This window comes from Papaver somniferum, chromosome 10 (genome assembly GCF_003573695.1).
Source record: "Papaver somniferum cultivar HN1 chromosome 10, ASM357369v1, whole genome shotgun sequence".
Taxonomy (NCBI): Eukaryota; Viridiplantae; Streptophyta; class Magnoliopsida; order Ranunculales; family Papaveraceae; genus Papaver; species Papaver somniferum.
In genome coordinates this window covers 98,948,205-98,972,275 of record NC_039367.1, presented here as the reverse complement: position 1 = coordinate 98,972,275, position 24,071 = coordinate 98,948,205, and the positions used below count along the sequence as shown (strand labels likewise).

The window sequence follows — 24,071 nt, the reverse complement described above, 5'->3', positions numbered from 1 at the left end:
GAATATTGAATGCTTTGTTAAAAAGATAACATTGATTGCAAACCCTGATTTGAAGATTATATAAAGGATAACTCTAGCAACTGGGAAACCTAATCCCCACACCTCCTGTGTGATACTAGTTGCGACTAGAGTCGATTCTCCTTTAACCTTAGGTTTTTCACAAAACATTGTAGGTTAACGACTTGAATACTTCATTGGGATTGTGAAGCCAGACCCAACTATTTTCTCTGTAGTTGCGTGATCTGATCTTGCTGTTTTCTATCGTGATTGAGTACTATCTTCTCTAAGATTGGCTCGAGATTTAATCTCCGATAGGCAAGATAAAAAGTAGTCACAAACATCTCCGTCTTATCGTTTGTGATTCCACAATATCTTGTTTCGCTACCATCCGATTAAGATTATTGTGAGGTGATTGATATTTCTAGACTGTTCTTTGGGAATATAAGTCCGGAATATCAATTGGTTCTTGTTCACCTTGATTTATCAAAAGACGGAACAAAACTCATAGTTTTATCTGTGGGAGACAAATTTATCTATTCAATAGACTTTTCTATGTGAGACAGATTTGTTTAGAGTCTTCAACTTTGGGTCTTAGCAACTCTTAGTTGTGGGTGAGATCAGCTAAGGGAATCAAGTGCGTAGAATCCTACTGGGATTCAGAGATGTAAGGAGCGCAACTGTACCTTGATCAGTGTGGGATTGGTTAGGGCTCAATTACATTCCAGTCCGAAGTTAACTTGGAGTAGGCTAGTGTCTGTAGCGGCTTAATACAGTGTGGTTTTAAAATATGGACTAGGTCTCGGGGTTTTTCTGCATTTGTGGTTTCCTCGTTAACAAAATTTCTGGTGTCTGTGTTATTTCTTTTCCACATTATATTTGTTTATATAATTGAAATATCACAGGTTGTGCGTAAGTTCAATCAATTGTGAATCCAACCTTTGGTTGTTGATTAAATTGATTGACACTTGGATATTGGTTTTTGATACCCCAAGTTATTTTTTTATATTCAATCGGGCTCGCAAATTCCTATTTGTTTGATTTTGGATTGAATTGAGAAATTGAGATATAACTCTTTGATATACTTTTCTTAAGATTGAGTCTGAGTGTCCGGTTGATTCTCTTTAAAGTATATTGGAGTTAGTCCATACAGATTGCTAATCGAAGTATTGGGTGGTTGTTAGACCCCCGTTTTTTCAGTAGTATGCTTGGTCTCAACTATACGAAGTTGGTATTATATTTTGTATAGCAGCTAAATTCTGAAATTATTCAAAACTGGACTAGGTCCCGGGGTTTTTTATGCATTTGTAGTTTCCTCGTTAACAAAATCTTGTTGTGTCTTTTACTTTTATTTCTGCATTTAATTGTTTATTATAATAAAGTAAAATACACATATATGTTAACTACGCATTACTTGATAATTATCCTATAGAGTTTGGTTATTATCGAAACTATCATCAAGTAACACACTTTGTTGTAGTATTTTCTCGATCTTGTATCTATAGTCAATTGATAGACACATTTTTGTGTCTGAATTGTCCTCAATATGTGTATTGTTAGTGCTCGATTTTTGTAATAATTATGGTGTTTTATGTGTGTCTATGTATTTTTGGCCAATAAACATTTTTGGAAAAATCGGCTCGAAAAATTATGCGGAACACCCCCCGGAGGATATTTGTTATGCGGACTCTCAGATTGGATAAGGGGCACCCAATTACTAAGGGGCATCCCAGGGCGCCACCTGCTATTCGCACCCCAGGTCTCGGATAAGGGGCAGTTCATCTTCAACATTTCAAAAATAAATTTGGCGGGAAATTTGTGGCAGTAACTTGCAGAATTAGGGTTCGGCTTTTGGAGTGGATTCATGGAGACTCAATGACTGAAACTTCTTGGCACGAATTGATTAAGCTTAACATGCATTGTATGACCAATGTTTTGGATTAGAATTGGCTGGAATTTCAGATTGAACAACTCAGGGAGTTACGTGTTTCGAAAAACCTAATATTGCTGTTTTGGTTTTGGATGACTTCTACGGAGATTAAAACGCTGCAATTGATTGGAATGGGCCTGTTTCATCCTAACAGGACCGGTAAGTCCATTAGAACCGGTGAATTTGGACTATATCGTCGAGATGAAGAAAACAGAGGCGTGTGGTTTTTCTGAGAGATCTTCTTGGGATTTGGTGTGTTGGCGTATGTTTATAGAGTGATTTTGACCATCTGGTCATGTACACAACCAAATATTCCGTGTTGGAATAAAGATTGAAAGTTGCAGACACGTACACATGAAGAAAAGGAAACAAAAATATTCCGGAGATATTGTATTTACTGTGAGCATATTTTGGAGTGATGAGAAGTTATTTTTGTTCCTGTCGACTATATATGGAGTTCGGAGGAGTTGAAGTGGTGGACAGAGAGTTTGGGAAGGATTTGGAACATCACAGAGGCGAAATACGATCACCAGAGAAACCTGCTTCTGCTTCTGCTCATCTGAAGAACGCGAAGAACAGACCATCCAAGAAAGTCGTTTTTCAACAGTGGAAACGACACACAGGCGTGGGTCGAGAGCTACAGAATCAGCGACAGTACTGTTTTATCGTTCTTTGGTTTGCAACAATTATAAGTGTTACAGACCCGGTTTTGAATTATTTCCCCCTTTTCATCATTTGTAATTTGTAAACACCATTTGAGCAATGAAATCAATTTTTGAGCGTGTTTCCAACATGATAATGAGCTAAATCTCACACAACCAAGGCAATGAGGAAGCTATTCACGCATGAATAATGGGTAACTATTTCATTTTCTCTAATTTTTAATTACAATTCACTCAATCACTGCTTTTGCAGAGTTTTTAAATGTTTACATAATTTTCTTAATTACTTGTGATTCAATTTGATAGATTATACTTTGTTTAATCAATTGATAGTCTATGCTTGGGGAATACAATTAATATTTGAGAATATGTTTGATTATTTGTGAATTAAGAAATAAGAGACTTAAAAGATAATTATAGTTTTGGATTATTTGCCATAATTTATTCATGTGTGATAGTGGAATCAGTGTCTTGGTTAATCCTAATAATCTTGAATTAAGTTTTGTTTGTTTTTAAATTTTATTAAATCTAAAATCTTTTGATTTCACAAGTCTCAACGAACCTATTACTACTACAACAACTTGAAATCCCATCAATTATTGGCGTCGCTGACGCGGACTTGTCTTTAGGCTAGAGTTTTTAGATTTTTTTTTAGGTTTCTATTTGTTTTTCATTTTTATTTTATTTTTTCTTCTTTACGTTTTTGGGTTTTTTGTATTTTCCTTACAGATTTTGGATTTTGGAGCGAAAGAAAAATTTGCCAAAGTTTTTGGTGAATACTGATTTGGAGTAAAAGCAAGGCGAAAGGAGCGAAAGAAAAGAAGAATAAAAATTAACTAAAAAAAAGAGAGAGAGAGAGAGACATTTTTTTAGATTATCTTTTTCTTTTGTTCTTTATTTTTGTACTTTGGACTGTGGACTTTGGGACTTTTTTTTTTTAAAAAAAAAAAAAAACTCTACGGAAGGGTAGTTTAAATATCAATTGTTTGCAGAGAAGGACGGCGATTACGATATCGCCTTGGCCCCTCGGGTTCGTACATGACATAGGAGTAGTGGTCCGAGTCGACTTCAGCGGTTCATCCCCTGTCTGGTACGGGAGGTAAGTTTGTCGAAACACTCGCGAATCCCCTGTCAGCGAGTTACTGTATTCCTTCGTTTGCATATATGCTGAGGATTTGAAAACGGTTGCTTTAATTTCCTAGTAAAGGGAAAGGACTGTCCATACAAGACAAGGGTTCGGATTTCATCACCGTTCCCTTCTTGCCCGCCTTAGGAAAACGAAACCAAACACGAACCTAAGCCTAAAATTTGATTAGAACGAGACCTATAGGGTAACGAGCTTAATAGGAAAGTCATTCGAAAAATATTGGTTACTCTTTTAAGCATGCTTCAAAGTTCATGATGGTTTCTGCGAGTTGAATACGCCGCCTTGTAACGCCGGTGAGGCCTTGGGTATCAAAGATCCACTGAGCTTCCCTCGTCTCGATTAAACTTAGTTAAACTCGGATCGATTCCAGAGGGGTTTGCTTAAATTGTAACGAATTCCCTTTCGAAGGATTAGAAGCTGGTCTAGAAAGAATCTAAGTGAATCCATCATGCTTTTTGTTTGCTAGAAATCAGTAGGTTTGCTGTGGTGGAGTCAGCCTTGTTTATGTTTGCATAGAACTTCCCTTCCTTTTAAGATTTCTTTTTTTTTTCTTTTGTTTTTAGTGTATGCCCAAGGTTATTAAAGAGAGGGCTTGGAAAAGGAACACTCTAGGTCGTTTGATTAGTGATAAACCTAGTAGTTCTTCTTGTGAAGGCGGGGAGCTCGAAGACTCTTCTTTTGAGAGCCATGTCTTTGGAAATTTCAGTTTTGAAAACTTTACAATTAGTGAAGAAAGTACTCCTAGTCCTTTGGTAGTGCCAGAAATGGAAACTTTTAAAGCTTTATTAAACCCAACTAGGACCTCTCGTTCGTCTTGTATCAAGTTAGCTGAAACCGAGGAAAATTATGAACTCAAACCTGGGACATTACAGATGCTCCCAATATTTTTAGGAAAAGAGAATGAGAACCCCTATTTTTATGTTAGGGAATTTGAAGAAGTTTGTAGTACTTTGAAGATTAAAAACCTTAGTGATGATGCGTTAAAACTTAGGTTATTCCCCTTTTCCTTAAAAGATAAAGCCAAATCTTGGTTGTATAGTTTGGCTTCTGAGTCAATTGAAACCTATGACAAACTTACATCTGCCTTTATACAGAAGTTTTTCCCAAGGCACAAAACATCGTCTATTAGGACACAAATCTGTACTTTTGCTCAACAAAAGGGAGAATCTTTATATAGGTATTTAGAAAGGTTCAATGACTTAATATCTCAATGTCCTCATCATGGTTAGAGATGGTAGGTTAGTTCAGATCCATCTACGAGGGTTTAGATTATTCAACAACAACCATGGTTGAGTCCTTATGCACAGGTGGGTTGAGATATAAAACTGTTGATGAGGCGATGAAATTTTTGAATGAAATCGCCGATAAGACCCAACAATGGGAAAATAGTAGGGAACCCCAGAAACAATATTCTAAGTAGAGGAAATGTCAATAGGATAGAAGGATCTTATGAGTCAGATGCTAAAATAGCATCCATAGACAAAAGGTTAGAAGCCTTAGAATTAAGTCATTTCTAGTGGTAATAATGGTAGATAGAGCCTTTTGGGAAGGTCATAACGTTGAGGAGCAAGCCAATGCTCTTATAACACACTAGATTCGATAACCGTCAGAAGTTTGACCCATGTTCAGAAACAACCTTAACCTGGCTGGAAGAAACCATCCCAACCTTCTTGGTCTAAGGGCCCAGAATCAAGGTCAGTTAGTAACTCTCAGGTTCCCAGGTTTTGGCTATATAAGAATCCTTCAGCTCCGGCACAGTTTCAAACTTCGTATAAGAAGATTATGTTTAGAGAGTCTCTTGCTTTGTAATCGTAACACTGTGCGTTTCAGCCAATCTGTCGCTCAAGGTTTAGAAGAAAATAAGAGAATAGGTCAGGCTAATCTCCAGCTATTCCGAGTTGAAAACCGGTTAGTCAGATAAATGAGTCTTTAAGAGAAAGAGGTAAGTTTCCTAGTCAAACTCAACCCAACCCTAGAGGAATTAATGAAATAGGTGAAAGACCATCCGACATGTAAATGCTATTAAAACCCTTAGGAGTGGTAGAGTGATAGACAACAAGGTTTCCATGCCTGATAGTGAACATGTTGTAGTTCACCCTTCTGAACCAGAAACTGAGGAGACTGATAGAGTCTCTAAAGAGACCAATGAGGGTCATATTGAGCCCGACTTTGTTCCTAGAGCCCCATTAACCCATATGCTAGTTCCAACTAAGAGGGAGTCCAACTTTAATGATATATTGGAGGTTTTTAAGCAGGTTACTATCAACCTCCCATTGTTAGATGCGATTAAGCAGATTCCCGCTTATGCCAAGTTTCTTAAGGATATGTGTACGCGAAAGCGAAAACTTAGTGTCCAGAAGAAAGCCTTCCCAGCTAGTCATGTGAGTTCTATTATTCAGAATACCACTCCTAAGTATAAAGACCCAGGGTCCCCTACTATTTCTTGCACAATAGGTAAATACCGTGTCGAGAAAGCTTTGCTTGACTTAGGATCCAGTGTGAACTTACTTCCATACAATGTGTACCTTAAGATAGGACTTGGTGAGATGAAACCTACCCAGATGACACTTCAGTTAACTGATACGTCCGTTAAAATTCCTCATGGTGTGATCGAGGATGTTCTTATAGAGGTCGACAAGTTTATATATCCTGTGGATTTTGTTATCCTAGATACCCAACCTTTCCCTGACCCAGAGAACCAGATACCAGTGATTTTAGGTCGCCCGTTTTTAGCTACATCCAATGCGATCATCAATTGTCGAAACGGTATTATGAATTTATCTTTTGGTAATATGATTATTGAGCTGAACATTTTTAATATTAGTAAGCTACCCTCTGAACTAGATGACTCGAACATATAAGAGGTGAACATGATAGGAATATTAATCATTACCAAACACTTTACTAGAAGATCCATTAGAAAAATGCCTAGCTCACTTTGGGATTGATTTTGATGATGATAATGTGATTAATGAGGTGAATGCTCTATTAGATTCAACCCCTTTGTTAGACACTAGTAATGGATGGAAACCTAAGTTCGAACCACTACCAGTTTCTAAGTCTACCCTAGTTCCTTCTTTAGAAGAGCCTCCTAAGTTGGACCTTAAACCATTACCAGATACCCTGAAGTATGTGTTTTTAGGCCCATCTGAAACTTTACCTGTGATTATAGCATCCGACTTGGATAGTGATCAGGAAAGTAGGCTAGTAACCGTCCTTCAAAACAATAAGGAATCTTTAGGGTGGACCATAGCATACATTAAGGGTATAAATCCCACTGTTTGTATGCATCAGATCTATTTAGAGAGTGACACCAAATCTTCTAGGGAGATGCAACGTCGACTGAACCCTAATATGAAAGAAGTAGTTCGAACCGAGGTTCTTAAGCTGTTAGATGCAAGCATTATCTACCCCATTTCAGACAGTAAGTGGGTCAGCCCCATTCAGGTTGTTCCCAAGAAATCCGGTATTACTGTAGTCCAGAATGAGAATAAATGAGTTAATACCAACCCGAGTGACCACGGGTTGGCGTGTCTGTATTGACTATAGAAAATTGAACAAGGTCACTAGGAAGGACCACTTTCCCCTTTCCTTCATAGACCAAATGCTAGAGAGATTAGCTGGACGTATCCATTATTGCTTTTTAGATGGATACTGCGGTTATAATCAGGTTGTTATTTCCCCAGAAGACCAAGAAAAAACCACTTTTACTTGTCCCTTTGGTACCTTTGTGTATAGACGCATGTCTTTCGGGATATGCAATGCCCCTGCGACCTTTCAGCGTTGTATGTTGAGCATATTTTCTGACATGGTAGAACGGTTCTTAGAGGTCTTTATGGATGATTTTTCAGTGTTTGGTTCATCTTTCGATGAGTGCTTGCATCATTTGTCATTAGTTTTGACTAGGTGTAAGGAAAAGAATTTAGTGCTTAATTGGGAGAAATGTCACTTCATGGTTCGTTCAGGAATTGTTCTAGGGCATATCGTATCTTCGAAAGGTATAGAGGTAGATAGAGCCAAAGTTGACCTTATTAAAACTTTACAGGTCCCAAAAACCGTAAGAGATATTAGGTCATTCTTAGGGCATGCAGATTCTTATCGTCAATTCATTAAGGATTTTAGCTTGATTTCTAGACCTCTTTGCAATTTGCTTGCAAAAGACGTCAAGTTTGTCTTTGATGATGCTTGTTTAAAGGCTTTTGAGAAGCTTAAGAATTTATTCACTACCGCCCACATAGTCCAGGCACCCAACTGGAACTTACCCTTTGAGATCATGTGTGATGCTTCAGATTATGCTATTGGTGTTGTGCTAGGTTAGTGAGAAAATAAATTACTTCATGTGATTTACTATGCTAGAAAAACTCTGAATGATGCCCAGTTGAACTATACCACTATCGGGAAGGAACTATTAGCCATTGTGTTTGCCTTAGACAAGTTTAGACCCTTCTCTTAGGTTCTAAGATCGTAATATATACTGATCATGCTGCTTTAAAATATCTTCTGTCTAAAAAGGATACGAAACCTAGATTGATTAGGTGGATCCTTTTGTTGCAAGAGTTTTCTCCATACATTAGAGACAAAAAGGGTCCCAAAAATGTAGTAGCATACCACTTGTCTAGGCTAGTTGTTGATTCCACTGATGATTCCCTTCCTATAAGGGATAGCTTTCCTGATGAAAAACTGCTTTTTGTTAACCAATTACCTTGGTATGAAAATATAGTGAACTATATTGTTACTGGTCGAATGCCCCAACATTGGGGTAAACAAGATCGTTCTAGGTTTTTAGCCGAGGTGAAGCACTTCTTTTGGGATGATCCTTATTTTTTTAAGTATTGTCCAGACCAGATTATTAGAAGATGTATACCTGAGAGTGACCAGTCCAGTATTATTTCCTTTTGTCATGATCATGCTTGTGGGGATCACTTTAGTGCTAAGAGGACTGCTGCTAAGATATTGCAGTGTGGATTCTATTGGCGTTCGTTGTTTAAAGACTCCCACAGTTACTGTGTTACTTGTGAACGTTGCCAGAAATTAGGAACCATTTCCCGTAGGAACATGATGCCCTTGAACCCTACTTTAGTTGTTGAGGTCTTTGATGTGTGGGGTATTGACTTTATGGGTCCGTTTCCTAGTTCTTTTGGTAATTTATACATCCTTGTCGCTGTAGACTATGTCTCTAAGTGGATTGAGGAGGTTGCGTGTAAGACTAATGACCATAGGGTTGTGATTGAGTTCTTAAAAAATAATATACTTACACGTTTTGGTACACCGCGAGCTATAATTAGTGATTGAGGGTCGCACTTTTGTAATGGACCTTTTAGGCTTTTGATGAAGAAATATGGTATTACACATAAGGTAGCTACCCCATATCATCCACAGACTAGTGGTCAGGTTGAGGTTTCCAATAGGGAGATAAAGCGTATTATAGAAAACAGTTAATCCTAATCGGAAAGACTGGTCGTCTAGGCTTACCGTACTGCGTTTACGACCCCCATTGGAATGTCACCTTATCGAATTGTGTATGGCAAGGCATGTCACTTACCTGTTGAGTTAGAACATAGAGCATATTTCGTTGTTAAGCAGCTAAATTTTTCACTAGACAAGGCAGGAGCCCATAGGAAACTCCAGCTCAATAAGTTGGAAGAAATTCGTAGACATGCATACGATAATGCTAAGGAGTATAAGAACAAAAAGAAACTTGTGCATGATAAGAATATTTTAAGAAAGTCATTTTCTCCAGGTCAAAAATTTCTTCTGTATGATACCCGCTTGCATCTTTTCCCTGGGAAGTTACGTTCTCGGTGGACGGGTCCTTTTTATTGTTCGCATTGTCTTTCCTCATGGAGCTGTTGAGATCGAGACACCGGATGGTAGCAGTTCTTCGAAGGTTAACGGTCAGAGATTGAAACCCTTTTTAGAGCCCTTTCCTACAGGTGATGTTGAGGAGGTCCCTCTGGAGGACCCTGTTTACCCTTGATTGACCATCGAGGCGATTGTATGTTGTATATTAGTTTTTGATTTCTTTCTTCACCCAGGTACTATCTTTCCGACTTCTATCTTTACTGATTCCTCATGTTACCTTAATTTTTGGTATTGCTCTTTCATTAGAAACATTGAGGACAATGTTAGATTTAAGTTTGGGGGTGGGGAAGAAACTTTTTGTTAGCTTTTAGTTGCAATAAATAAACTCCAGAGCCTAGAAATTTATGCTTATTAAGGTTGGCACTAACCAATCTAAGTGGATGGGAACATCTTGGTTGTAGGATTTGAGGAACCAATCTGATTAGATGGAAACATCTAAAGAGTCTATTCATAAAAGCACAGAGCTCAGGTGTTAGAATTTAAAAAAAAAAATATGGTAGTTTCGCCATATCTCGTTGAATCATACTCCTTCTGTTTTTTATTTTTTAAGTGACTTGGTGGGGCACACGATAAAAATTGTTACCTTTGCTAAGGTGAATTAGGGTGATTGAGATACCAAAAAAAAAAAGAAAAAAAAGACCAGACCATCAGACCAACCGGAATAAATTCAATAAAGTCGACCACTGGTGCCCTTGTATATGCCAGTTGTGTTGACCTAGAGTTAGGTTTATCGACCACTGGTCCCATTGTATATGCCAGTTGTGTTGATATTAGTCAGGTCGGTATCTCAGTCCATTATAATAGGTTCATCTTGGCAGAGGCCTTCAGACAGATATGGGAAACACCGTTCACTTTAAACCATCTATTTTTCTCTTTATCCATCTTCTTAATCTTTCCATGTGATTGGTTGACTCCAGTTATGATGTCTAGAAACTGTCTGAGTAGAGCTATGTCACTTATATATGAATTTTAGTATGCTGAGTGCAAACTAGTGTACATCAATTGGAATTTCGCATCAGGGTACTTCCTCCTATAGTCAATGTTTGTATGCCAACCAAGGAGATTATTTAGTGCCTTCCAAGGTTCTTCGTAGATAATTAGGGTCTGGAGTAAAGGTTTTGTGGGTACACCTCTGGTAAACCCTTCGGAGACAACACTCCCCCGCTAGGGCCACCTAGAAGTTTAACGACTTGCTGTACGTGCTAAGTGTAGTCATTTTATTTTCCAAATTAGATTTGCTCGAGGACTAGCAAATAATAAGTTTGGGGGTGTTTGATAGACACATTTTTGTGTCTGAATTGTGCTCAATGTGTGTATTGTTAGTGCTCGATTTTTGTGCTAATTATGGTGTTTTATGTGTGTGTACGTATTTTTGGCCAGTTAACATTTTTGGAAAAATCGGCTCGAAAAATTATGCGGAACACCCCTCGGAGGATATTTGCTATACAAACTCTTAGATTGGATAAGGGGCACCCAGTTACTAAGGGGCATCCCAGGGCGCAACCTGCTATTCGCACCCCAGGTCTCGGTTAAGGGGCAATTCATCTTCAACATTTCAAAAATAAATTTGGCGGGAAATATGTGGCAGTAACTTGCAGAATTAGGGTTCGGCTTTTGGAGTGGATTAAAATTGGCTGGAATTTCAGATTGAACAACTCAGGGAGTTACGTGTTTCGAAAAACCCAATATTGTTGTTTTCGTTTTGAACGACTTCTACGGAGATTAAAACGTTGCAATTGATTGGACTGGGCCTGTTTCACCCTAACAGGACTGGTAAGTCCATTAGAACCGGTGAATTTGGACTATATCGTCGAGATGAAGAAAACAGAGGCGTGTGGTTTTTCCGAGAGATCTTCTTGGGATTTGGTGTGTTGGCGTACGTGTCTAGAGTGATTCTCACCATCTGGTCGTGTACACAACCAAATATTGCGTGTTGGAATAAAGATTTAAAGTTGCAGACACGTACACATGAAGAAAAGGAAACAAAAATATTCCGGAGATATTGTATTTACCGTGAGAATATTTTGGAGTGATGAGAAGTTATATATGTTCCTGTCGACTATATATGGAGTTCGGAGGAGTTGAAGTGGTGGGCGGAGAATTTGAGAAGGATTTGGAACATCACAGATACGAAATACGATCACCAGAGAAACCTGCTTCTGCTGTTGCTCATCTGAAGAACGCGAAGAACAGACCATCCAAGACAGTCGTTTTTCAACAGTGGAAACGACATACAGGCGTGGGTCGAGAGCTACAGAATCAACGACAGTACTGTTTTATCGTTCTTTGGTTTGCAACAATTATAAGCGTTACAAACCCGGTTTTGAATTATTTCTCCCTTTTCATCATTTGTAAACACCATTTGATCAATGAAATCAACTTTTGAGCTTGTTTCCAACATGATAATGAGTTAAATATCACACAACCAAGGCAATGGGGAAGCTATTCACGCATGAATAATGGGTAACTATTTCATTTTCTCTAATTTTTAATTTAATTCATTCAATCACTGCTTTTGCATAGTTTTTAAATGTTTACATAATTTTCTTAATTACTTGTGATTCAATTTGATAGATTATACTTTGTTTAATCAATTGATAGTCTATGCTTGGGGAATACAATTAATATTTGAGAATATGTTTGATTATTTGTGAATTAAGAAATAAGAGACTTAAAAGATAATTAGAGTTTTGGATTATTTGCCATAATTTATTCATGTGTGTTAGTGGAATCAGTGTCTTGGTTATTCCTAATAATCTTGAATTAAGTTTTGTTTGTTTTTAAATTTCATTAAATCTAAAATCTTTTGCTTTCACAAGTCTCAACAAACCTACCACTACTACAACAACTTGAAATCCCATCATCAATCACACAAGTTATCTTGTTGTTGTATTGGCTCGATCTCATATCCATAGACAATGACACGAAGTGTGAACCGAATTGTCTCATTGTCTCGATTTTGTCCATAGGCGATCACATTCGGTAGAGGACTTATAGGTTGAAACAAAAATATTGTGGTGTATTTGGGTACCCTCGTCTTTTCATCGTGTTTGGGAAATTAGTCATGATGTAGAGGATGAAAATACCGAAAAGTTTGAAGATATTGAAGATGATCTCTAAATGAAATGACTCTATGTTTAATCATATCTTGAGATAAACTGTTCAATAAACTAATCAGTTGTTAATTGACGTTAATGTTTATGTAAAGTTTATCTAAACTATCTATGAATGATAAATTTTTATGTTAAATATTTGTGTCATTCGTTTGATATTTATGACTGGATTGCTTGTTCTTATTTAAGATATCTTTGCTTCGCATTCAATTATGGGATTAACTTTAAAGTTTCAATCTCATATTGCTAATCTCTTATGATTTTGTGACTTTTTGATTTAACGTATTTCATATCTAACCTGTAAGGTTGCTTTATCAAATAATCATAAGTAGAATATATTGATTAACTGTAAAGTCACAATTATACTATTATCGATTTATGTTTCATAGGATATGTATTTAATATACATATCAGTTTCGGTTTTAGCTTTCTACTTCGTAACAGGTAATAGCTAGTATCTTTCGAACTTTTTCTGATAAAGATTGTCTTTTTGTTATTCTTTTACTTTGCAAGGAATAAAAAATAATAGGGGAGAGTTCTGTTTTGAACCGGCGCTTAAATATCATGTCTTTGTGGGGCATATGGTTGTGGAAACCAAGGGAGCAATTGTTTCTTATAATATCTTTCCTGACAAGTAACTAGATCGATTCCGATCTTAATTTGACGTGTCGAAGTGAGGTAACGATTATTTTTAGTTAATCGCTTCCTGATAAGAGACTAGTTATATAACCTAGTTCTACTTATCGAAGTAAGTTATAATTAATTCCTAATCGGTCCCTGATAATAAAAATAAGTTAATTCTTTTATTAATTTAGGCTTATCGAAATAAGGTACGATTGTTCAAGTCTAACCGGTACCTGATAAGAAAACTAGTAACCTAAACTATTTAGGCTTATCAAAATAGGCACAATTATTTTTGTATAATTGGATCCTGATAAGTAACTAATAATTCTGATATGTAATTCTTAAGAGGCTAAAATAAAATTACTTAGGTAGTTTCGGTTTTAGTATTGCTTATCAAAAGTGGTATGTTGTACCTTCTTGCTTAACTCTTATAGGTTATACCAATTTCTATGAACTTGAGGATCCTTTCAAAATACTTGTTGTATTTCCTCGTCTCTTTGTCATTTTTGTGACAAAAGGGAGGACAAATATATGGAGTATACAGTGACTTGAAATCATTAAAGAAGGATATATGCACCGAAAAGTATATATCTAAACGGAAAAGAGTAAAGAACTGTTTAAAGGGGAGTAACATATTATATTGTGTAGTATTACATACTACGAAAGTGAATAACAAATATGTTCAGATTGAATATATACATAGCTTTCCTTCGGAGGGAGTAAAGCTTTTTATTATTCAAATGCTTCAACAACCGCATTTATTTTTGAATTTCTGTAGGTTATTGTGTTGTTGAAACTTGGAATCAATCGTATGAATGAACAATGAGTTAAAAGACTGTTATGCAATGTGACATATTTTATCTTTTGTATTCTCCATATGTAAAGAGTTTTCTAACTAAAATTGACAAATGGGGAGATTGTTAGAGCATTGTTCGGTTGAACCCACGAAGAGTCGGTATGTTAAGTTTGGTTGCCATATTTTAACTCCAAAACTCGAAGATGCTTGACTAGATTACTAGAATCAACTTCTTTATGTTAGACTGGGAACATTAGAAATGCTGAGACAAGCTCATGTTACTCTGAAGAACCTGAAGACGTAGCGATATCATCATACGTCATCCTTCTGTTTGAGGTTAGTAATACCAACTTGACTTGTTTCCTTTTCTATATATGTTGCTTTCAAGTCGTTTATATTTAAAACATAACATACAATGTTATATTTATATATCTCTAGTATTGGTGACTTGACCAATATATTATGATCATTTTTTTTTGCTCAATCAAAAGTTTATTGATTAACTATTATCAGAACAGACTATTACAAAACTGCCCAATAAGGCTTTACACAAAAATGAAAGACAACATCAGTAAAACCTATAATAAGGTTGTAAGGGTGACTCTAAAGTAAATGAGCTACTATCTGTGTAGACAATGACACAACCAGCTCCCAATGTGCTCCCCTGTTTTGCAAGTGAGTTTGATGTAGTGTTTATTTCTCTGTCTGTATGTTCTATTTCATAACTCAACAGAAAATTGCATACTTTATTCCATCTTGATACAATAAATCAAGGCAATTTATTACTTTGAAAAGCTAAAACAACTGCTTTAGAGTCAGACCTGAAACATATTTGCAAATGGTTATTCTGCTCTGCCGATTCACATTGTTTCACCACTGCTAGTATCTCTGCAATGAAATTTGTTGCAATACCAACACCACCAGTTACTGCAATTAATAGTTTACCTTCAAAGTCCCTTGCAGCAAAACCATACCCTGCAGTTCCTGGGTTTCCTTTGGAAGCACCATCAAAGCGTATTGGAATTTTAGGAGATGTTGGCAAATAGAAGAAAATTTCCATTACCCTTGCTGTGTATGTTTTCCTGTATTTTATTCCAAAGTAACTTAAGATTTGCAGATCAAATCGGAAACACGAAGTATGTACGAGTTTTTTCATACAACTTTGGTATATTGGATTACGAAGTTAAACGTTTATCTTGAGCTTCATAATTACGACATAATACTATTTGGTAATTCGTCAATATTTTAGTGTCTTGAATTTTAGTTGATTCCTTATCTAGAAAACTATGTTCAATTACATGTGCTTAAGAACATAGACTTGCGATACTTGTTTCGTAGATGAAAGGAATCATAGGATTTGTTTTACGACCAATCCCTTAAACTAGGATCTATATTAGGATCCGTCCCAGGGATCTTTAGCAGGAATGATTCCTACTTGGGGATCTATTGCAGGACCTATCCCTAATAGGTTAACCAATTACAAACATATTTCTGATTTTTCTATTACTCTATAGTTTGCATATATATCGGAATTTGTTTTAGTTAACATGGAAAGTTCACAATATCAACATAGTATTTGAACATTTGGTAAAATCTTTTTTTTTAATGTTCAAGTATTTTTCTTGATCCTAAAACCAAAATATTTCATAATATCTTTTTGATATTCGGAATTTATATGCCTTTAGTTTCCCAGTAATTAAAGCATATCCCTGGATCATATATTAGTAAAGTATACTTGTCTGCTAGCTAATATTCAATTGTCATCCATGACAGATTTTGATATGTTAGTAGGATAACAGTTGGAATTTAGTGGAAACCGAAAATTGGTATTTATTGCATCTCTTTTATTATTTTCAGATTTGGAAATACCTTGGTGTCCAAAATAAATTAGTCTATAAATAGTTAAATTTGTTGTTCTTACAAACTTATCCCAGAACACACGCACTTCATTTTGTATTCAGTGTGGGAAGCCAACTAGTAGTACTACTTGTAAAAAAAATTTATTCCCTAGACTAGTGGTCCCTAAAATTTTTTTTTTTAAAAAAAAAAAGTGGTCCCTAGACTACATCCAAACTCTTTCAATTGAAGTGAATTTCAGCAATTACAGGGTCTGACCCCCGACCTCCACAGTGGGAGGGAGCATACCAACCACCACACCACTTAGTGATTGGTATAGTACTTGTAATACTCACTTGGAGATGAGTGTATCCTAAATATATGAAATTTCTTACGTCCGCTTCACTTAAAGACTTTTTTGGGATCAAGAAGCATCTAGAAGTACCGTTGGTGGGAAATTTAAATCGTATTGTTATTTTAGTTTTCGATTATTGATTTTATTGACTAACGGTAGTTGAACCTTGATAATAACTAGTTTGTTTATTTTGTGATCATTATCTTCTGATATGAGAACACTCGAACTAGATCAAGGATTGACAAAGTTCATATCTGTTTTTAGATCTGAAGATAGGCTTGTGTTCATCCATTGTTAACTGACTCTGTTCCGTGTGTGATAAATTACAAGGGAATCAAGTTGTTTGTGTAGGTACATTGAAGACTGAATGATTTGAATACAAGAAGATTTTCGGATTAGAATTCTGATCTTTGTGATTATAATACGTGCACATTGGACTGATTAGAATCCGACAAGATTATTTATTTTGATTGAAATCTTATACGTTAATCAAACAAAGGTTGGTCCCATTGGTTCGTTCCGAACATATACTGTGTACCAAGTGGACATCTTGTGGGTGTTATCTTCTTGACAATCTATGTTTATATTATATCACGCAAGGTTTGTCTTAATTATGTTGATATCGGAACCACTAGTTTTTCGACGACCATTTTTTGACAATATCACCTGATTCAAGTGTCCACAGCAAAACCCATCTTTCTACTGCCTCAATTCTTCTCAGCACCATCACCTGCACCTTTATCCCTAATTTTATCTTTCAAATCAACACTCACAACTCAAAACCCCTTCTTTGTCCCAGCTAACTTCCTCCACCAGTAACCAACACCAATTCCATTCCAAACTCTTATTCAACATACAACCCATCAGACCATGGATAGAAACATCATCTCATCTCCATAATTTCTTCTTCTCCATTTCATACAATGTTCAAGTTCCATTCTTGAACGGTATCAACTTGCTCATTTGTTTGCTGATTTCTTTGTCACTCTTTGATTCCAGCATAAACCTGTTTTCTTCTTATTCAACTGCAGCCCCTCAATCATTAGAACCCATCTCTTAAACATAAGATCCCTTTTCTCTCTTGTTCACAACAAACCCAAAATTCTCCAGTTAATTCTTTCATCTATCACCATCATCTCATCTCTCCTTCCTCAGCATCAGAATTATTAATCAATCACCATCACCATCACCATCAGCAAACCCCACTTCTTCATGTTTCAAACCCTAACTCTGAATCACCACCTCATCATCATTGCGTCCATTATGTTCCCATATCTTGTTCACGACTTAACCCAAGTTTCCCTTTACTCTGTAACATGCATCTTCCATGTCTCATCGGTGATGAATTGAACCCACTTTCTCGTTGTCACAGCAGCCATCTCTCTTCTTTAAATTTCAGGTAAATGACAGCAGAACTCCACTCCTCATAAGAAGGAAGAAAAAAGAAGGTTATTCTTCTTTGATTTCGAGTTAGTTAGGTCTTTAGAATTAGGTCATTTTGACATCCAATAAATATATAAGAGCTACCCTGAAGTGGCATCCCCTTGTCTTGGCTAGGCTCGTGGTTTCCCTGAGTAATTTCTTTGGTGTGTTTAACACTTCTCTTGACTTCAGATGGTCTTTTTGCCCGTTTGAGCGTATTTATTCTTCTTTTGCTCAAATTACTCCCAAACACCAAAAACTCAAAAGCAAACGTAAAATATATAATTCACAATAAAAATAACAAAGAAAGCGTTATCAATTAATAATAAATCAAGGTGTTTAAGACACCTATAACTAATCAAATTTTTTATCTAAATTTTATTATCAGATTCAATAATCAATAGAACATGTAGTAAGAATGAAGTAATGAATAACTATTATCAGTATGAACCGATATTTCCATGAACTAGAATCTTTAAGAAAAGCAGAAATTTTCATGACCATCTAAGAAAGAATTGAACTTAGAGGAGATATGTTTTTACTATCTTTTTTAATTTTCGCTTGTTATATTTATTATACTAGGATATGACCCGTGCCGTTTGGTTTGAAATGTTTGCTTCACTTGTTCGATTAGTTATATTATTGTAAATCATACTCCTTCGGAGTTCAATGTGTAATAAAACATTGTAATTGTGACGATTTCGTAATACTATGAATTTGTATCATGTATGTTACTTTATATCATTAGTTGTTAGTCTGATGGACCTAATGGTCGATCTATCAGCAATCAGATTGGCAATGAAACCTTTTTCCACCATTGTTTTTCTGTTTCTGAAGTTGTAGAATGTGATGGTCCTATTGCTATACCGGAAAATTATCACTTACCATTTTTCTACCCATTGCAATCATTCGATAATGTCTGTGAATGCAGTTGAATTATTTCCATTTACTGTAATTTTTGTAGTATTCTTACTTATAATTAAAATGAATCTCCAACAATATTATTATTAATTCAGTTAGAGTGCCAATTCATATACGTTAACCCAGAAAACTCAACTATATTCGTGTCTCCCAGTAAAGAAATCCCTTGGTTGCTCATCTTTTCCCGTCATTCGATTTTAGGCTCCCTTTGTCATTGCTTTAATAGTTCTATCAGTTTTTCCATTCGGGTTTGTCAGTGTAACCTTCAAAGAAAATTATTGCAGCATGCTAGATTCTATTGGTACTGAACAACTGTTAAACCTAAAACGTGGTCTAATTATGGTAGCCTTTTTAAATTCCTATTCTGTCGACGATTAACCTAGGAGGGAGGTAATGCATTTCCAGGATATTTTTTGGTCATCTTTTATGTTCTTAGTGCATGGAAATTTTCAATAAAATTTCATTAATCATAAATTTTGTAAGCGATACGTGAAAATCTGATTGATACCATCAGATTTCAACCAAAGATTGTGAAGTAACACATGCGAGGGTGATCTTTGATCATTCTATTTTAAAATCCTATACGAAGGATGTGTCAATCAAATCCTCATACGAGTATCATTTAAATTCACACCAAGGATGTGCCAATCAAATAACAGTAGTGCTAGAACTTTCCTTTTTGTCGTAATAGGAGGAGATTTAAAAAGTATTGGTAAAATGAAAATATGCAGTCTCGTACTAATTTCAAAAGCGATATGTATGTGTATTTACATGATATGTAAATTGGACGGAAAACAATGGATTTAGTAACGTACCGTAGTAGCCGTGGAAACTCAAAATGAGAGACAAAACAGATACCTGACATGAAGGTGGACACTATCTCGAGTCTTCAAGCATCAATTCGACTAAAATATGTAAAAGTTAAATCTACTTTAAATTGAATTGAAAAGAAGTATTAGCAAGATCGTTGATTATTTATAAAGAAATAGTATCTTCTATGAGAATAACCATTTTTTTTATGTCAACTGCGTGTATATAACCATTTTTGCTATCTCAAATTTAAGATAAGCAAATACTCTTTTTGTAAGCCATCCAGACATTTTAAATATGAAGAGATGTAATTTCAAGGTTCATATAATATAAATAAAAAGAATAAATAATCAGGAATCCCCAATCCATAGATACCAACATGTACATGACTTAGTCCAAATAAGAGGTTGAAACTCTCCGGCAGAAGTAGCAATACAGTTAAAAAAATATTTAAAAATTCAAAGGGCAATAACGGTGGAACCGGCGTTTTCTTCGTTAATTATTTTCCATGAAAATCTTCTTGATTTTGGCCGAAGAAGTCAAAGTTAATTTCGGCAATATAAAAAAAAAGATTCAATGATATGGACGGAAAACAATGGGATTTAGTAATGTATCGTAGTAGCCGTGGAAACTCACAATGAGAGGCAAAACAGATACCTGACATGAAGATGGACACTATCTCGATTCTTCAAGCATCAATTCGACTAAAATATGTAAAAGTTCAATCTACTTTAAATTGAATTGAAAAGAAATATTAGGAAGATGGTTGATTATATATAAAGAAATTAAGAGTATCTGCTAAAGAGAATAACCATTTTGTTTTATGTTAACTGCATGTATATAACCATTTTTCATTTTTGTTATCTCAAATTTAAGATACGCAAATGCTCTTTTTCTAAACCATCCAAACATTATAAATATGAAAAGATGTAATTTCAAGGTTCATATGATATCATTCTAACGAAAACAAATGGTTTGACCCATCTGACGGCTGTAAACGAGTGTTTTCAGACGATCGACGGCTCACACCATTGAGAAACTGCAAAAGACAAATCGTGGCTTATAATGCCTCCCTATTTTATGCTCTGATTCCAATGTCCCAGATTGGAGTTACTTACATGATTTCATTCTCTCTACTGTAAAGGTTTTTCTTTTTTTTTTCCTTAATTTTTCATTTGATTTAGTTTTTATTTGCTAGGTTTTGATTGCAAAGATTTTTTTTTCCTCATCTTCACTGATTTTTTTGCAATTTTACTGTTGAAATTTAACCAGTTTGTGAAAATTTGTAGTGATTGATGGTTGATCTTGGTTGCAGAACATGGAGACGCAGTACATCCACATTTGGTGACATTGGCGAATTTTTCTTTACATGATCTATTCTTTATATTTGTTCTTGGTATCCTTGATAATGTACACAAGGTAGCATTAGTGATTTTTTCTTCGTATGATCTATTCCTTATATTGGTTCTTGGTATCCCCTGATAGTTTATAACTGTGAGTAATGTGCTGAAATTGAAGTAGAGATTAAGGTACAATTATCCAACTTCCATATTTTTTTAATGATTCTTGGTCTATTTTAATTTAGGAGTATGACTTTAAATTGAAATTTCAGGACTACATGAATCTGTTTATGTAGAATAAGCTATGGGAGTAAGTTGCAAACCAACTGTTTGACAGTACATCCCAATGACCGATGTTCTAACTCTATATTTCTATGAGCTTGCTATGAATTTTCCTCTAACTTGGTTCAGGGTTCATACCTTATCTGATTCCGAAAGGATCTTTATAGATTTTGCTCGGTGATAAATTTTATACAATTCTATTTTGATATGGGATTAATATCCTCTGTTTTATTTGTGAGTTTCGGTTTCAAATTGGGTGTATCATTCTCCATGTTCATATGCATACCGATGTATTTAACTAATAAAAATGTATGAGATTAGAATCTTTAGCGTATAAGGTTCGTCATAAGATACAGACTCTTTGTACGATCTATTCCTTATATTGGTTCTTGGTATCCCCTGATAGTGTACACAAGGTAGCATTAATGATTTTTTCTTCGTATGATCTATTCCTACGATCATTAATGTATACAAGGTAGCATTAGTGATTCCACCGGGAGGCTTGAAACAACTTAAAGGTAATCATCCAATTTTACTTTTATGTTCAGTTGAATTTGCAATTTATACACTTTGATGCCCAGTAACATTAGCATAAACAGTTCACCGATCGCTATCCCCTAGACCATTTGGTTGTGGAATAATTAAAAGAATGTTTTTAATTTTTTTCTTGGTGTTGTCTCTATTCTTACCAGATATACCTTGTTTTTGGTATACAACTTTAATTGATTGGATTTACAATTGTGCACTGTAAGATATAGTTATGCTAAAATCTTAGTAATGTGATCTTACTACCATTAGCTATAATTTCTTTTCCTTTTCAACTTCATTGCTGACTATTTCTTGGTCAAGTACTCCACTTTGTCATACATATGAGAAATTTGAAATTCTGACCTAAGAGTTGTTCTGTATTTATTTGATCAAAGTGATCTAGGAAACTAAGGAAACATTTTTGCAACATTTTAGAATTGCACAGGCCTTTGAAAAAGATGTCTACCCTTGGAGCAAGGGGGAAATCCAACTGATCAACTTTTAGGATGCATCTTAGGAAAATTAAGGCAATAATATTGAGAGAAACAACTGGTGGTGGTGAAGGTGGACCTGGTGAATAATGGTGACAAGAAGAGGCGTATCTTTACTCCAAAGATTATTTTTGATTAAAATCACCTTGTGTCACTCCATACCACCCACTGTTACAGAGGCAAGGCTTCTCAATAGCTAGAGTAAGAGGATTTTGAAAAGATAAACATTCAAGGCTAGGCCAAACAAAAAAGTCAGTCTACTTTTGTCAATTTATGATGCCAAAAGCTGAAATTGATCAGACATAGTAATTTTTTTGTATTAAAGAGTTTTTCTTACCAGATCATATGTAAAAATGTAAAGTTTTTGTTTGCTTACAAATTTCATTGAACTCGGAAGATCATCATAATGCACATCTATTTTAGCAGATCAGGACACCAAAACCCACACAGAGAATAACATTTTCCTTAAAATATCTACTAAGTGCTTCAAAAGTTCACTAATAAATCATTGATTACCATTTCAGAAAAGGAGAAAAAGTTTGTGGATGAAATTTTTGCTGAAGTAGTATGAAGAAGGAAGAGCAAGGATTATTAAGGCTACTCCATACCCGTATATCACATACTACCCAATGTTGAAGAATCGGCTAAACAGACTGTAATGTGTTTGCTGAAGCGAATAACAATAATTATATACTTACTATTGGCACTCAAATATTGGAATTATTGCACATGTTTCAATCCGGGGTTGAGGCATAATATATAGAGGAAGAATGCAACTAAAATTCCTTTCTGTCCAGTAGATTTCACCGCGTCTTGATACATCGCATTGTCATGGGCACCTATCTGAAAATGCAATATGTTTTTATTTATTTATTTTTAATCTGAGCGCATTGCATTGTTTTATATTCGGTCATCTGGGTCATTTTGTTTTTAAATTTAATGATCATATTATTAACTTTGTGCAAGAAGATTCAGACCAGTTGGAGTTGTTTCTAGGGAAGTATTATTAACTTCCCTAGAAACATATTATTAAATTTGTGCAAAAAGTATTATTAACTTCCCTAGAAACATATTTTGTATAAAGTTAATAGAAATAATCACATTATTAAATCTGTACAAAAAGATTAGAATTTACTAGGGAAGTATTATCAAAAAACTTAAACTTATATAGTGCTAGCTCAAAGCTGATTTGTGTTCTAATATAAACTCCATGCATCTTTAACCAATAGAGCTTTGTTGCTTTAAATTTCTAAAGTCTTCATTTCCAATAGATTGCAAAGCCTCGACTAAGATATTCAAATTAGGAAATTTCATATACCTTCTTCTTTGATGTTCTTTTTTCTAATTAAAGTTAATTACCTTGACTTATTTGTTTATTCCTAGCTAATTTGTTGCCTTCTTTCCAGTTTGATGATTTTATAGAATACCATCAACGTTAGCAGGCATCAACATTGGAGCTCAAGCTAGCTCAAGTTAGCAGCAGTCAGTACTCTTTATTATTTATGAGTTATTAATACATTTAAGAGGTGAGAAGATGGAGTTCGAGGGCATCTTACGGGGGAAAGTCTGGATCCGAAATTTTATTTATGCCAAATCTTTCACTGTATAGTAAAAGAACAAGATTGTGTTGGTAACTTGCAAGGAATGACATGATGTTTGCAGATTCATCTTTCTCATCATTTCTCACCGTTAAGGAAGATTCAAGGAAGCCGTAGGATTCGATGTTTTACATTTTCTATATGTTTTAAAACTGATGCAGATTGATATGAAAAAAGGATTCCCCGATGCAGATTAACCCTTTAAAAAGGTTTTGAAGTTTTTTTTTTTGCTAATAAAACGACCGAACGTTTTAAACGATGAGTCGATGAACGAATTGAGATTGTAATATAAAAAAGTGTAGGTTATGCGTTCTTTTTACTCAAATTAGGAATTTCTAGGTTATTTCAATTAATTGC

General features: G+C 35.2%; 1 long non-coding RNA gene and 1 other non-coding gene across 3 annotated transcripts; one reads left to right on the top strand and one right to left on the bottom strand.

The window, feature by feature from the left end:
* Positions 1-4,857: 4,857 nt before the first annotated feature.
* Positions 4,858-4,964, bottom strand: LOC113319797. The gene has a single exon (XR_003345789.1). It is a non-coding gene; the product is annotated as a small nucleolar RNA R71 (small nucleolar RNA).
* A 15,240-nt stretch (positions 4,965-20,204) lies between these two features.
* Positions 20,205-22,996, top strand: LOC113317095. 2 transcript variants are annotated; one of them, XR_003343240.1, is made up of 3 exons: positions 20,214-20,619; positions 20,791-21,615; positions 22,641-22,996. It is a non-coding gene; the product is annotated as an uncharacterized LOC113317095 (long non-coding RNA). The 2 variants fall into 2 exon arrangements; XR_003343239.1 differs by having other exon boundaries at positions 20,205-20,619; positions 20,791-22,996.
* The last annotated feature ends 1,075 nt before the right edge of the window (positions 22,997-24,071 follow it).